At 37.6% G+C, this 13256-nt stretch overlaps 1 pseudogene; it reads right to left on the bottom strand.

Annotated features, from left to right (window-relative positions):
* Window positions 1-409, bottom strand: part of LOC132489060 (pseudouridylate synthase TRUB2, mitochondrial-like) — a 29586-nt pseudogene extending 29177 nt beyond the window's left edge.
* Window positions 410-13256: the final 12847 nt, after the last annotated feature.

Raw genomic sequence — 13256 nt, 5'->3', positions numbered from 1 at the left:
CTGCCAGTGTAATCCAACTCTTTACTTTTTCCATATATTTATATGTACAACAGAACAATTGTGGGAAAAAGTCACAAGACAGGACATATCAGTACCACCAGAAATTTATGATCACCAGCTTCAGCTGGGCTCTCAGCATGGCCCTGAAATCCTAGTGAGTTTTCCTAGGCAACTTGCTTTCTTGTTTGCTTAACTATTTCACATTTCTCAGTCTCCTAAATGCCTGTTATCCCATCTACCCTTTCAGCTCAGGTAATATCAAAACTATCACCTCTCTGTTACCTCCCAACCCTCACCTCTCTCTCAGCATTCTTACCTGATGCATCGGAAGAGAGTCCTTTTTTCTCATCTTGGCCAGTTTTCCGTGCCCAAGAATCCTCTTGCCTTTCAGCAATCTTACAGAATGCATTCTCCCTCTTCACCTGTGTCTTCAACTGCTACTCTTAATGAGGATTTCTCATCAATATTTCAATTTGATCTACTCTTTCTCAGCTTAAAAGAAAATACCCTTTCCTCAACTACATGGCACATTTTAATATTAACATTTTCAGTATCATTAACAGTATTACTATCAGTACAATCTATAAAACTTTTTGAGGTACAGCCTCATCAACTTTCCTTTTCCTGTGTGCTAGAATCGAATTGCATTGTAAAATAGTTTCAGGGTTACCTAGCACCCTACTGGCAGCAGGCGGCTCTGTGTCAAAAAGGGAAAAAGGAAACAAAAATACGAACTGTGAGAGTATAAGCTAAGATTTGGACCCAGGTTCCTGTCATTACTACTTATTCTAGTTGTATCTTAATAGTTACCACCTGAAAGCTTTCTGTCATTTCTACTTATTTTGTTTATACCTCAGTAGTTACCACCTGAAAGCTGTTTACTATCCAGTGAAGAAGAGGATATCCATGAAGGAACCAACAACTAAAACACTAAAATAAATCAACAGTTCTTTCAAGGAGATTTCAAATGCACCCCAGATCTATAATGAGATGTTGGCTTGGGCTTGAAAAAAATTGTTTGTATTTTTTTTAAATTTAATTTTATTTATTTATTAATATAGTCAAAAAGGTAAGAGGGGAAGAAAATGGCAAGTACCTGAAAAGAAACTATTGTTTTACCTTGATTTTCTGGAAATAGGGCAGAAAGAAAGGCTTTGAATATTACTCACATGTCCAGCAAACATTGACATATATTATAAAATTAATATCTGTGCACACCAACCATCCCAACAAATAGAACATTATCCAGCTCTTGAAGGATATGTGAACAAATTTCCTTTTTCCCAGAGGTAATGTTGTTCTGATTTTCATGTTTATAATTTCTGTCATTTCCTTTCTTTTTTTTTGCTTGTTTTTTAAATTTTTGAATTTTATTTTATTTATTTTTTTATACAGCAGGCTCTTATTAGTCATCAGTTTTATACACATCAGTGTATACATGTCAATCCCAATGGCCCAATTCAGCACACCACCATCCCCATCCCCTGTGGCTTTTCCCCCTTGGTGTTCATATGTTTCTTCTCTGCATCTGTGTCTCAACTTCTGCCCTGCAAATCTGTACCATTTTTCTAGGTTCCACATACATGTGTTAATATACGATATTTGTTTTTCCCTTTCTGACTTACTTCACTCTGTATGACAGTCTCTAGATCCATCCACATCTCAACAAATGACCCAGTTTCTTTTCTTTTTATGGCTGAGTAATATTCCATTTTATATATGTACCACATCTTCTTTATCCATTCATCTGTCAATGGGCATTTAGGTTGCTTCCATGACCTGCCTACTGTAAATAGTGCTGCAATGAATACTGGGGTTCATGTGTCTTTCTGAATTATGGTTTTCTCTGGGTATATGCCCAGTAGTGGGATTGCTGGGTCATATGGTAATTCTATTTTTAGTTTTTTAAGGAACCTCCATACTGTTGTCCATAGTGGCTGTATCAATTTACATTCCCACCAACAGTGCAAGAGGGTTCCCTTTTCTCCACACCCTCTCCAGCATTTGTTGTTTGTAGAATTTCTGATGATGCTCACTCTAACTGGTGTGAGGTGATACCTCATTGTAGTTTTGATTTGCATTTCTCTAACAATTAGTGATGTTGAACAGCTTTTCATGTGCTTCTTGTCCATCTGTATGTCTTCTTTGGAGAAATGCCTATTTAGGTCTTCTGCCCATTTTTGGATTGGGTTGTTTGTTTCTTTAATATTGAGCTGCATGAGCTGTTTATATATTTTGGAGATTAATCCTTTGTCCGTTGATTTGTTTGCAAATATTTTCTCCCATTCTGAGGGTTGTATTTTTGTCTTGTTTATTGTTTCCTTTGCTGTGCAAAAGCTTTGAAGTTTCATTAGGTCCCATTTGTTTATTTTTGGTTTTATTTCCATTACTCTAGGAGGTGGATCAAAAAAGATCTTGCTGTGATTTATGTCAAAGACTGTTATTCCTATGTTTTCCTTGAAGAGTTTTATAGTGTCTGGTCTTACATTTAGGTCTCGAATCCATTTTGAATTTATTTTTATGTATGGTGTTAGGGCGTGTTCTAATTTCATTCTTTTATATATAGCTGTCCAATTTTCCCAGCACCACTTATTGAAGAGACTGTCTTTTTTCCATTGTATATCCCTGCCTCCTTTGTCATAGATTAGTTGACCATATGTGTGTGGGTTTATCTCTGGGCTTTCTATCCTGTTCCATTGATCTATGTTTCTGTTTTTGTGCCAGTACCATATTGTCTTGATTACTGTAACTTTGTAGTATAGTCTGAAGTCAGGGAGTCTCATTTTTCCCTTGCTGCTTTCCCTTCCAGCTCCGTTTTTTTCCCTCAAGACTGCTTTGGCTACTCGGGGTCTTTTGTGTCTCCATACAAATTATAAGAATTTTTGTTCTAGTTCTGTAAAAAATGTCATTGGTAATTTGATAGGGTTTGCATTGAATCTGTAGATTGCTTTGGGTAGTATAGTCATTTTCACAATATTGATTCTTCCAATCCAAGAGCATGATATATCTCTCCATCTGTTTGTATCATCTTTAATTTCTTTCATCAGTGTCTTATAGTTTTCTGCATACAGGTCTTTTGTCTCCGTAGGTAGGTTTATTCCTAGGTATTTTATTCTTTTTGTTGCAATGGTAAATGAGAGTGTTTCCTTACATTCTCTTTCAGATTTTTCATCATTAGTGTATAGGAATGCAAGAGATTTCTGTGCATTAATTTTGTATCCTGCAACTTTACCAAATGCATGGATTAGCTCTAGTAGTGTTCTGGTGGCATTTTTAGGATTCTCTATGTATAGTATCATGTCATCTTCAAACAGTGACAGGTTTACTTCTTCTTTTCCAATTTGTATTCCTTTTATTTCTTTTTCTTCTCTGATTACCATGGCTAGGACTTCCAAAACTATGTTGAATAATAGTGGTGAGAGTGGACATCCTTGTCTTGTTTCTGATCTTAGAGAAAATGCTTTCAGGTTTTCCACCATTGAGAATGATGTTTGCTGTGGGTTTGTCTATATGGCCTTTATTATGTTGAGGTAGGTTCCCTCTATGCCCATTTTTTGGAGAGTTTTTATCATAAATGGGTGTTGAATTTTGTCAAAAGTTTTTCTACATCTATTCAGATGCTCATTTGGTTTTTATTCTTCAGTTTGTTAATATGGTGTATCACATTGATTGATTTGCGTATATTGAAGAATCCTTGCATCCCTGGGATAAATCCCACTTGATCATGGTGTATGATCCTTTTAATATGTTGTTGGATTCTGTTTGCTAGTATTTTGATGAGGATTTTTGCATCTATGTTGGTGTGTGATATTGGTATGTAATTTTGTAATTTTTGTCTGGTTTGGGTATCAAGGTGATGGTGGCCTCAAAGAATGAGTTTGGGAGTGTTCTTTCCTCTGCAATTTTTTGGAAGAGTTTGAGAAGGATGGGTGTTAGCTCTTCTCTAAATGTTTGATAGAATTCATCTGTGAAGCCATCTGGTCCTGGACTTTTGTTTGTTGGAAGATTTTTAATCACAGTTTCAATTTCATTACTTGTGATTGTTCTGTTCATATTTTCTGTTTCTTCCTGGTTCAGTCTTGGAAGGTTATACCTTTCTAAGAATTTGTCCATTTCTTCCAGGTTGTCCATTTTATTGGCATAGAGTTGCTTGTAGTAGCCTCTTAGGATGCTTTGTATTTCTGCAGTGTCTGTTGTAACTTCTTTTTCATTTCTAATTTTATGGATTTGAGTCCTCTCCCTCTTTTTCTTGGTGAGTCTGGGTAATGGTTTATCAATTTTGTTTTTCTCAAAGAACCAGCCTTTAGTTTTATTGATCTTTGCTATTGTTTTCTTTGTTTCTATTTCATTTATTTCTGACCTGATCTTTATGATTTCCTTCCTTCTGCTAACTTTGGGTTTTGTTTGTTCTTCTTTCTTTAGTTCCTTTAGGTGTAAGGTTAGATTGTTTATTTGAGATTTTTCTTGTTTCTTGAGGTAGGCTTGTATAGGTATAAACTTCCCTCTTAGAACTGTTTTTGCTGTATCCCATACATAGGTTTTGGATTGTCGTGTTTTCATTGTCATTTGTCTCTAGGTATTTTTTGATTTCCTCTTTGATTTCTTCAGTGATCTCTTGGTTATTTAGTAACGTATTGTTTAGCCTCCCTGTGTTGGTGTTTTTTACGTGTTTTTCCCTGTAATTCATTTCTAATCTCATGGCATTGTGGTCTGAAAATATGCTTGATATGATTTCAATTTTCCTAAATTTACTGAGGCTTGATTTGTGACCCAAGATGTGATCTATCCTGGAGAATGTTCCATGTGCACTTGAGAAGAAAGTGTAATCTGCTGTTTTTGGATGGAATGTCCTATAAATATCAATTAAATCTATCTGATCTACTGTGTCATTTAAAGCTTCTGTTTCCTTATTTATTTTCATTTTGGATGATCTGTCCATTGGTGTCAGTGAGGTGTTAAAGTCCCCCAGTATGATTGTGTTAATGTCGATTTCCTCTTTTATAGCTGTTAGCAGTTGCCTTATGTATTGAGGTGCTCCTATGTTGGGTGCATATATATTTATAAGTGTTATATCTTCTTCTTGGATTGATCCCTTGATCATTATGTACTGTCCTTCCTTGTCTCTTGTAACATTTTAAGTTTTAAAGTCTATTTTATCTGATATGAGTATAGCTACTCCAGCTTTCTTTTGATTTCCATCTGCATGGAATATCTTTTTCCATCCCCTCACTTTTAGTCTGTATGTGTCCCTAGGTCTGAAGTGGGTCTCTTGTAGACACCATATATATGGGTCGTGTTTTTGTATCCATTCAGCAAGCTTGTGTCTTTTGGCTGGAGCACTTAATCCCTTCATGTTTAAGGTAATTATCAATATGTATGTTCCTATGACCATTTTCTTAATTGTTTTGGGTTTGTTTTTGTAGGTCGTTTTCTTCTCTTGTGTTTCCCACTTAGAGAAGTTCCTTTAGCATTTGTTGTAGAGCTGGTTTGGTGGTGCTGAATTCTCTTAGCTTTTGCTTATGTGTAAAGCTTTTGATTTCTCCATCGAATCTGAATGAGATCCTTGCTGGGTAGAGTAATCTTGGTTGTAGGTTATTCCCTTTCATCACTTTAAGTATATCATGCCACTCCCTTCTGGCTTGTAGAGTTTCTGCTGAGAAATCAGCTGTTAACCTTATGGAAGTTCCCTTGTATGTTATTTGTCGTTTTTCCCTTGCTGCCTTCAGTAATTTTTCTTTGTCTTTAACTTTTGCCAATTTGATTACTCTGTGTCTTGGCCTGTTTCTCCTTGGGTTTATCCTGTATGGGACTCTCTGTGTTTCCTGGACTTGGGTGGCTATTTCCTTTCCCATGTTAGGGAAGTTTTCGACTATAATCTCTTCAAATACTTTCTCTAGTCCTTTCTCTCTCTCTTCTCCTTCTGGGACCCCTATAATGTGAATGTTGTTGCGTTTAATGTTGTCCCAGAGGTCTCTTAGCCTGTTTTCAATTCTTTTCATTCTTTTTTCTTTATTCTATTCCACAGTAGTGAATTCCACCATTCTGTCTTCCAGGTCACTTATCCGTTCTTCTGCCTCAGTTATTCTGCTATTGATTCCTTCTAGTGTAGTTTTCATTTCAGTTACTGTGTTGTTCATCTGTTTGTTTGTTCTTTAATTCCTCTAGGTCTTTGTTAAACATTTCTTGCATCTTTTCGATCTATGCCTCCATTCTTTTTCCGAGGTCCTGGATCATCTTCACTATCATTATTCTGAATTCTTTTTCTGGAAGGTTGCCTATCTCCACTTCATTTAGTTGTTTTTCTGGGGTTTTATCTTGTTCCTTCATCTGGTACATAGCCCTCTGCCTTTTCATCTTGTCTATCTTTCTGTGAATGTGGTTTTTGTTCCACAGGCTGCAGGATTGTAGTTCTTCTTGCTTCTGCTGTCTGCCCTCTGGTGGATGAGGCTATCTAAGAGGCTTGTGTAAGTTTCCTGATGACAGGGACTGGTGGTGGGTAGAGCTTGGTGTTGCTCTGGTGGGCAGAGCTCAGTAAAACTTTAATCTGCTTGACTGCTGATGGGTGGGGCTGGGTTCCCTCCCTGCTGGTTGTTTGGCCTGAGGCAACCCAACACTGGAGTGTACCTGGGCTCTTTGGTGGAGCTAATGACAGACTCTGGGAGGGCTCACACCAAGGAGTACTTCCCAGAACTTCTGCTGCCAGTGTCCTTGTCCCCACGGTGAGCCACAGCCACCCCCTGCCTATGCAGAAGACCCTCCAGCACTAGCAGGTAGGTCTGGTTCAGTCTCGCCTGGGATCACTGCTCCTTCCCGTGTGTCCTGATGCGCACACTACTTTGTGTGTGCCCTCCAAGAGTGGAGTCTCTGTTTCTCCCAGTCTTGTCGAAGTCCTGCAATCAAATCCCAGTAGGCTTCAAAGTCTGATTCTCTAGGAATTCATCCTCCCATTTCCAGACCCCCAGGTTGGGAAGCCTGACGTGGGGCTCAGAACCTTCACTCCAGTGGGTGGACTTCTGTGGCATAAATGTTCTCCAGTCTCTGAGTCACCCACCCAGCCGTTATGGGATTTGATTTTACTGTGATTTTGCCCCTCCTACCATTTCATTGTGGCTTCTCCTTTGTCTTTGGATGTGGGGTATCTTTTTTGGTGATTTCCAGTGTCTTCCTGTTGATGACTGTCCAGCAGCTACTTGTGATTCTGGTATTCTCACAAGAAGGAGTGAGAGCATGTCCTTCTACTCCGCCATCTTGGTTCCTCTCCATCATTTCCTTTCTTGTCACTATAGTTTTGCTCTCTCTATATTACACCTAAAAATATATTGTTTAGTTTTGGTGTAAATGTACCATACTATGTGCATTCTTCTGTGACTTAATCATTAACATTTATATTTGTGAGGTTCACGCATTTTGAGGTATGTATTCCATTGTGTAAATATACCACAATGTATTATTGAACCATCACATCTGATTCATAAGGAACTTAGACTAACTGAGTGCAACCAAGGGGAAGAAGAATGTAAAATGGATATTGGAAAAAGAAGTCACAAATTTTGACCATTGATCAATTGCAGAAATGGGGAGTTGTCCATATTTCATCTTGTCTTATATAAATGCTGTATGTATATGTAACCAATTACATTTTTTCTTCCTTTCTTCCTTCCCTCTGTTGTTTTGTGTGGCATTGTTGGTAGTGGTTTGCTTTACAAATTGGTCTATATGGGTACAGGTTATGTCAAGAAGTGCAAAGGGTATGCGATTTACCCTACTTGCAAGTTAACCTGACAGTTTCATGGTAGAAGACACAAGGCACTGGGTCAGAGATGAAGGACAGTTTATTACTCACATCAATAACCATAGCCAGAAAATCAGCATTTTTGGTACTGGTCCCTGAGTCTTAATTTCTACAGGGCACCTCAAAGACGGCCAGATGATGCCTGTACATGCAATGGGTTGTCTTCCAGGAAAGGAACCTGAATCTTTTATAATGAGCAGAAAGCATGCCTACTTTTTCCTCCAGAAGAGACCCTATCTCTATCTCCCAAGGCTGTTCACTACATAAACATTCATGAAAACAATACACATTAGAGATTATACACATTGTACTAAATTCTGACCCCTACTTGTGACATAGAGACATTTAGGTACCCCTGAGGAAGTATTACTAATGTATAATTGGGTGCTAGTGGTATATCCATATCCACTAAGAACCTCTTTCTCTCTTCAGACATCAAAACACTGTAACTTAATAATGTCACTTATAGCAAAAAATGCAGCCCAGAGTCATACCTTGTATTGGTTATTAAGTCTCTTTAGGTTCTTTTAATCTGGAGCTACTCCCAATTTTTCCTTGACTTTCATGGCATTGACACTTTTGAATATTAAGGCCAGTTATACTGTAAAATATCCTGCATTAAAAAAGTCTTTCCTCATAATTAAATTCAGGTATTTTTGGCAGGATTATGACAGAATTGATACTATGGTCTTCTGATTGGAAGTGGGGGAAGGACAAGGGAAGAGGAAGAGGCAGCATTAATTTTGTAAAGTTTATGGGTAGAGAATATATTCTCTGAGATAAGGAGTTCCAGGTAAATTCAGGATTTCTGAGATGTAGTTCTGAATTCTCCAGTTACTAACCATGTGAGCTTAGGTGAATTATTTAACTTATTTGGAATATACTTAATAAAATAGAAACTTACTAGGTTCTCAAAGGCATTAATATGGTAATAGGTATGGAAAGTTCTAGTAGCCAATATTAAACATGACATTTTTACTTCAGCAAAAAAATTCACCACTAATGTTATAGATTATATAAAAACTCATTTGTAAAAACAGTGACAACTATAGCCAATGTATATTGCCTCCTTAGGAAATTTAGAATTGGACAGTAAATGTTTAATTTTCCCTGTTTACACATATATGAACAATAAGGCTTATACTTACCTTGTCTGATTTACCCATATAAGAACAGATGCACAAATTCTAAGAATTCTACATTCTTATGCCAGGGACATAACATAGTTTTAATTTTTATTTTCAAATGAAAAATAAAGGCTTAAATACATGCAAAATGAAGATAAAACACCACTGTTCTTATAATACTGTGTCACCCTCAAGCATCTATTTTGTTGGCAATCAAAATATTTTCACCATGTGAAAATAGACTGATCTAGGTTCTCCTAGAAACAGTGCTCTGGCTATAGGGTGATAGAAATAATGGGGCAAAAACTGTCAGATCTCATAACATCTCCTCTTGAGTGATGAGTAAGGCAGTATTTAATTGTCTAGAAGTCCTACAAGGCTGAATTGCTTTTAGACACCAGTGAAAATGAGCCACATATATATATATATATATATATATATATATATATATATATTATATCTTTATTGAAGTATAACTGCTTTACAATGTTGTGTTAGTTTCTGCTGTACAACAAAGTGAATCAGCTATATGTATACATACATCCCCCTATCCCCTCCCTCTTGCGTCTCCCTCCTACCCCCCTATCCCACCCCTCTACATTGTCACAAAGCATGAAGCTGATCTCCTTATGCTATGTGGCTGCTTCCCACTAGCTAACTATTTTACATTTGGTAGTGTATACATGTCCATGCCACTCTCTCACTTCGTCCCAGCTTCCCCTTCCCTGCCTGTGTCCTCAAGTCCATTCTTTAAATCTGCATCTTTATCCCTGCCCTGCCACTATGTTCATCAGTACCGTTTTTTTTAGATTCCATATATGTGCATTAGCATACGGTATTTGTATTTTTCTTTCTGATTTACCTCACTTTGTATGACAGATTCTAGGTCCATCCACCTCATTACAAATAACTTAATTTCGTTCCTTTTTATGGCTGAGTAGTATTCCATTGTATGCCACATATATTTTTAAATGAAGTAGAGGGAAATGATTTTACCTTCTGTAGAAAAATGTACTGGGGTCAGTAAAATTCTCAACTATTAAGACATCACTTCTCAAAAAGCAAAACAAAAACAAAAATTCCCTCTAGCAAAAACACATGGAAGTCTGCCTGGGGGGAAACATCACATCTGATTGTTTTGACTCACAACGGATTTTGAGTTCTCGAGTATTCTCTGTAGCTCTACCCTGCACTCGTTGCAGGCAAATGGTAAAGCACTTTATGTTCTTAAGAGATATCGAAGGAAGGAGACTCTATAATGCCTCTCAGGAATTTGTTCAGTACTTTACAACCTTTGCTGTCAGGAAACTACTCTTCATATTTAACTGAAATCCCACACGCCAGAGATTAGACCCATTTCCCCTGATTTAGTCCTCAGTGGAGATGGATAACAGCTGATAACCATCTGCCTAATATTCCTTTATAAATTGGAAGGCTGAGGTCATTCCACAGTCTTCCCTTCTTCTGGGTAATGATCCCATTCATTTAACCTATTCTCATATCACCTATTTGCAAACCCTTAATTACCTTAGTTCATGCCTGGGAATTCAAAGTTTTTCTTATCACTGATACGTTGTATACAAGACACTTTAATGTACGTACCAGAGTTGAGAGTAATTTCATTCCTCTGTTACAACTAAGTTCTTAAGATCCTGTATCATATACACTTTTAAATAATATCCTGCATTTCTACTACGTCATTGTCTGTGTTCTCTGTGATTACTCTCTTCTTTTTAGCTACGCCACACATTCTTAAATTTAGTGTACTTTTTCTTCTGTATTTGGATCACTTTATGAACATGAATCTTTAAACTGAATTCCATTTTTTCTGGCCAGGACAAAATATCTTATTGTCATGGCAAATATATTATTCTAATTTGAAATTACCTATGATTTTAATTTATATGCTCTCTATTCCATTAATGTGATCATCAAATAAAATATGAAAAAAACCCAACTAGATTAGACATAAACTCTATAAAATATCTGGCTTCTAGGTCAGTGTTACCTTTGAGGACTGTTCATTTTTTCCCTAGGAAAATATTTCCATTGGGCAATAATATTAGCTAGGCAATCTTTGGGGGCAACACACATACATGTTCTGTTTGTGGGGTTAATCTGCTTTGCTGCTGCACTGAGTTTGTTCCTCAAGCATCATTTTCTTTGCCTTCTGTGGACAGATGAGAAATGGCTCACTGTGAGCTTTTGCCATTTGGCTTTGGTGTATGCTGGCCTGCTGTGCAGCAGGGTTTTGTCAGAGTATCTTACTCCTCTTGTGTGCCACCAAACTGTGGCTACAAGCTGTCGCCAACAAAATTCTTACCATAACCACAAAAAGCAATATGTGCAGAAAGCTCGCCTATAGTCTGACAGAAAAATCACTGAAAGGAGGAGTTGACGTTCATGCCAGACTGTATTTTTCTGGGGTCATAATTTCCATTCCCACAGTGATCCTATTCAAGTCAAGATAAATTACACCTATTCTAACTTGTTCTGTCATTCTGGTCTCCAGAAAAGCTAGATTGGTCCCACAGGCTATTTTTCCACAAAGCCATGCTTCTTATTATTCTTTTGTTCCTAAGGTGTTTGCCAGTTGATTTTCTAATGATTAAATTTAGCTCTTTGGAGGGAAGAGTTGTTGAACTTTTAAACCTGCAGTTTCTAAGGGGTACTTGGAAGGAAGAGGCATTAAACTCTTTACTTTATAATTTCTAAAGAGCCCCTTTCTTTTGTAGAAAGACAGGCACTGCATTGACTCTTACTGACAGGATTTACAGTTAACCCAAAATACTAAGATTAGCATTTTAAAACCAAGGCAATAAATCAATCCTTGATTTTTATCTTTAAAAAACATATAACCACGGAATATGAAACTTTCCAGGGAAGTTCTCTTCTCTATTCCAAAGGCAGACTTACAGAGAATGCTCTATTTTAAAGTGATCATGAGTTAGAGCAATCACCTCATTGCTCTGAGTTGAAAAATATTCTGTATCTCTTAGTGTTCATTCAGACCTACATTTCACAAAATGACTTAAAGCAGTTTCCAAATTTAACACTGTTGAATTTTTAAAAATGAAACCATAATTTGAGGTTACAAGGTTTTCATTTAGACATGTCTCATTTGAACTTACAGCTCCCTTATGAAATTGAAAATCATTTGTATCAATGGTTTTCAAAGTTGTTTGCTTGCATAGCCCCCGAGGATTTCTGTTCATTTATTTAACAAATTTTTATTTTTGAGCAGCTTCTATGGACAGGTGCTATTCTGTGTTTTTGGGGCACATCAATAAACAAAAACCAAGATCCTGCCTTCAAGGAGTTTACAGTTTAGAAACAGATAATAAACATAATAAAGAAATTAAATAGTATGTTTGAAGGTGATGTGTGCTATGGAAACAAAAAGTAGAAGAGGAAAAATAGAGGTCAGGAATGCAAAAGCAAGGGAATGCATTGGGAATTTTGTAATATTAATATGATTTGAGCTATGCGTTAAAAGAGGGGAGAAGTCATGAATTCCCTGGTGGTCCAGTGGTTAGGACTCCATGCTTCCACTGCAGGGGGCACAGGTTTGATTCCTGGTCGTGGAACTAATATCCTGTGAGCCACGTGGCATGGCCAAAACAAAAAATGGAAGGGGGAAATTGGAAGATCACTCCAGACAAAGGAGAAATCCTGTGCACAGACCCTAATATGGGAGCTTGCTGGGCATGTTCAAGGGTGCTGGTGTTTCTGGAATATGGTAAGGAGTAGGGACAGGTAAAAGAGGAATTCAGAGAGGCAATGGGAGGCCAGATCCTGAGGGAACTTGGCAGCCATTATATGGACTTTGGTTTTAACTCTGAGTAAGATGGAGGAAGAGGGCACTGGAGGGTTTTAAGACAGGAATAACATGACCTGAACTGCATTTTTTCTTCCAGGTTTACTGAGATATAATTGACATACAGCACTGTATACGTTTAAGGTGTACTGCAAAATCATTTTTTTTTTTTTTTTTTGCAGTTCGCGGGCCTCTCACTGTTGTGGCCTCCCCCATTGCGGAGCACAGGCTCTGGACACGCAGGCTCAGTGGCCATGGCTCACGGGCCCAGCCGCTCTGCGGCATGTGGGATCCTCCCAGACCGGGGCACGAACCCGTGTCCCCTGCATCGGCAGGCAGACTCTCAACCACTGTGCCACCAGGGAAGCCCCTATAAAATAATTTGACTTACATACCTCATGAAATGGTTATCACAGTTAAGTTTAGATAACATCCATCATCTCATAAAGATACAAACATATTTAAAGGATCATTGTGGTTACTTTGTTGAAAATAGACCTTATAGCAGCAAAGGTAGAAG

The sequence above is a fragment of the Mesoplodon densirostris genome, chromosome 1, assembly GCF_025265405.1.
Source record: "Mesoplodon densirostris isolate mMesDen1 chromosome 1, mMesDen1 primary haplotype, whole genome shotgun sequence".
NCBI classification, from domain to species: Eukaryota; Metazoa; Chordata; class Mammalia; order Artiodactyla; family Ziphiidae; genus Mesoplodon; species Mesoplodon densirostris.
The sequence above is the reverse complement of the archived record's forward strand: the minus strand, read 5'-3'. Positions and strand labels throughout refer to the sequence as shown.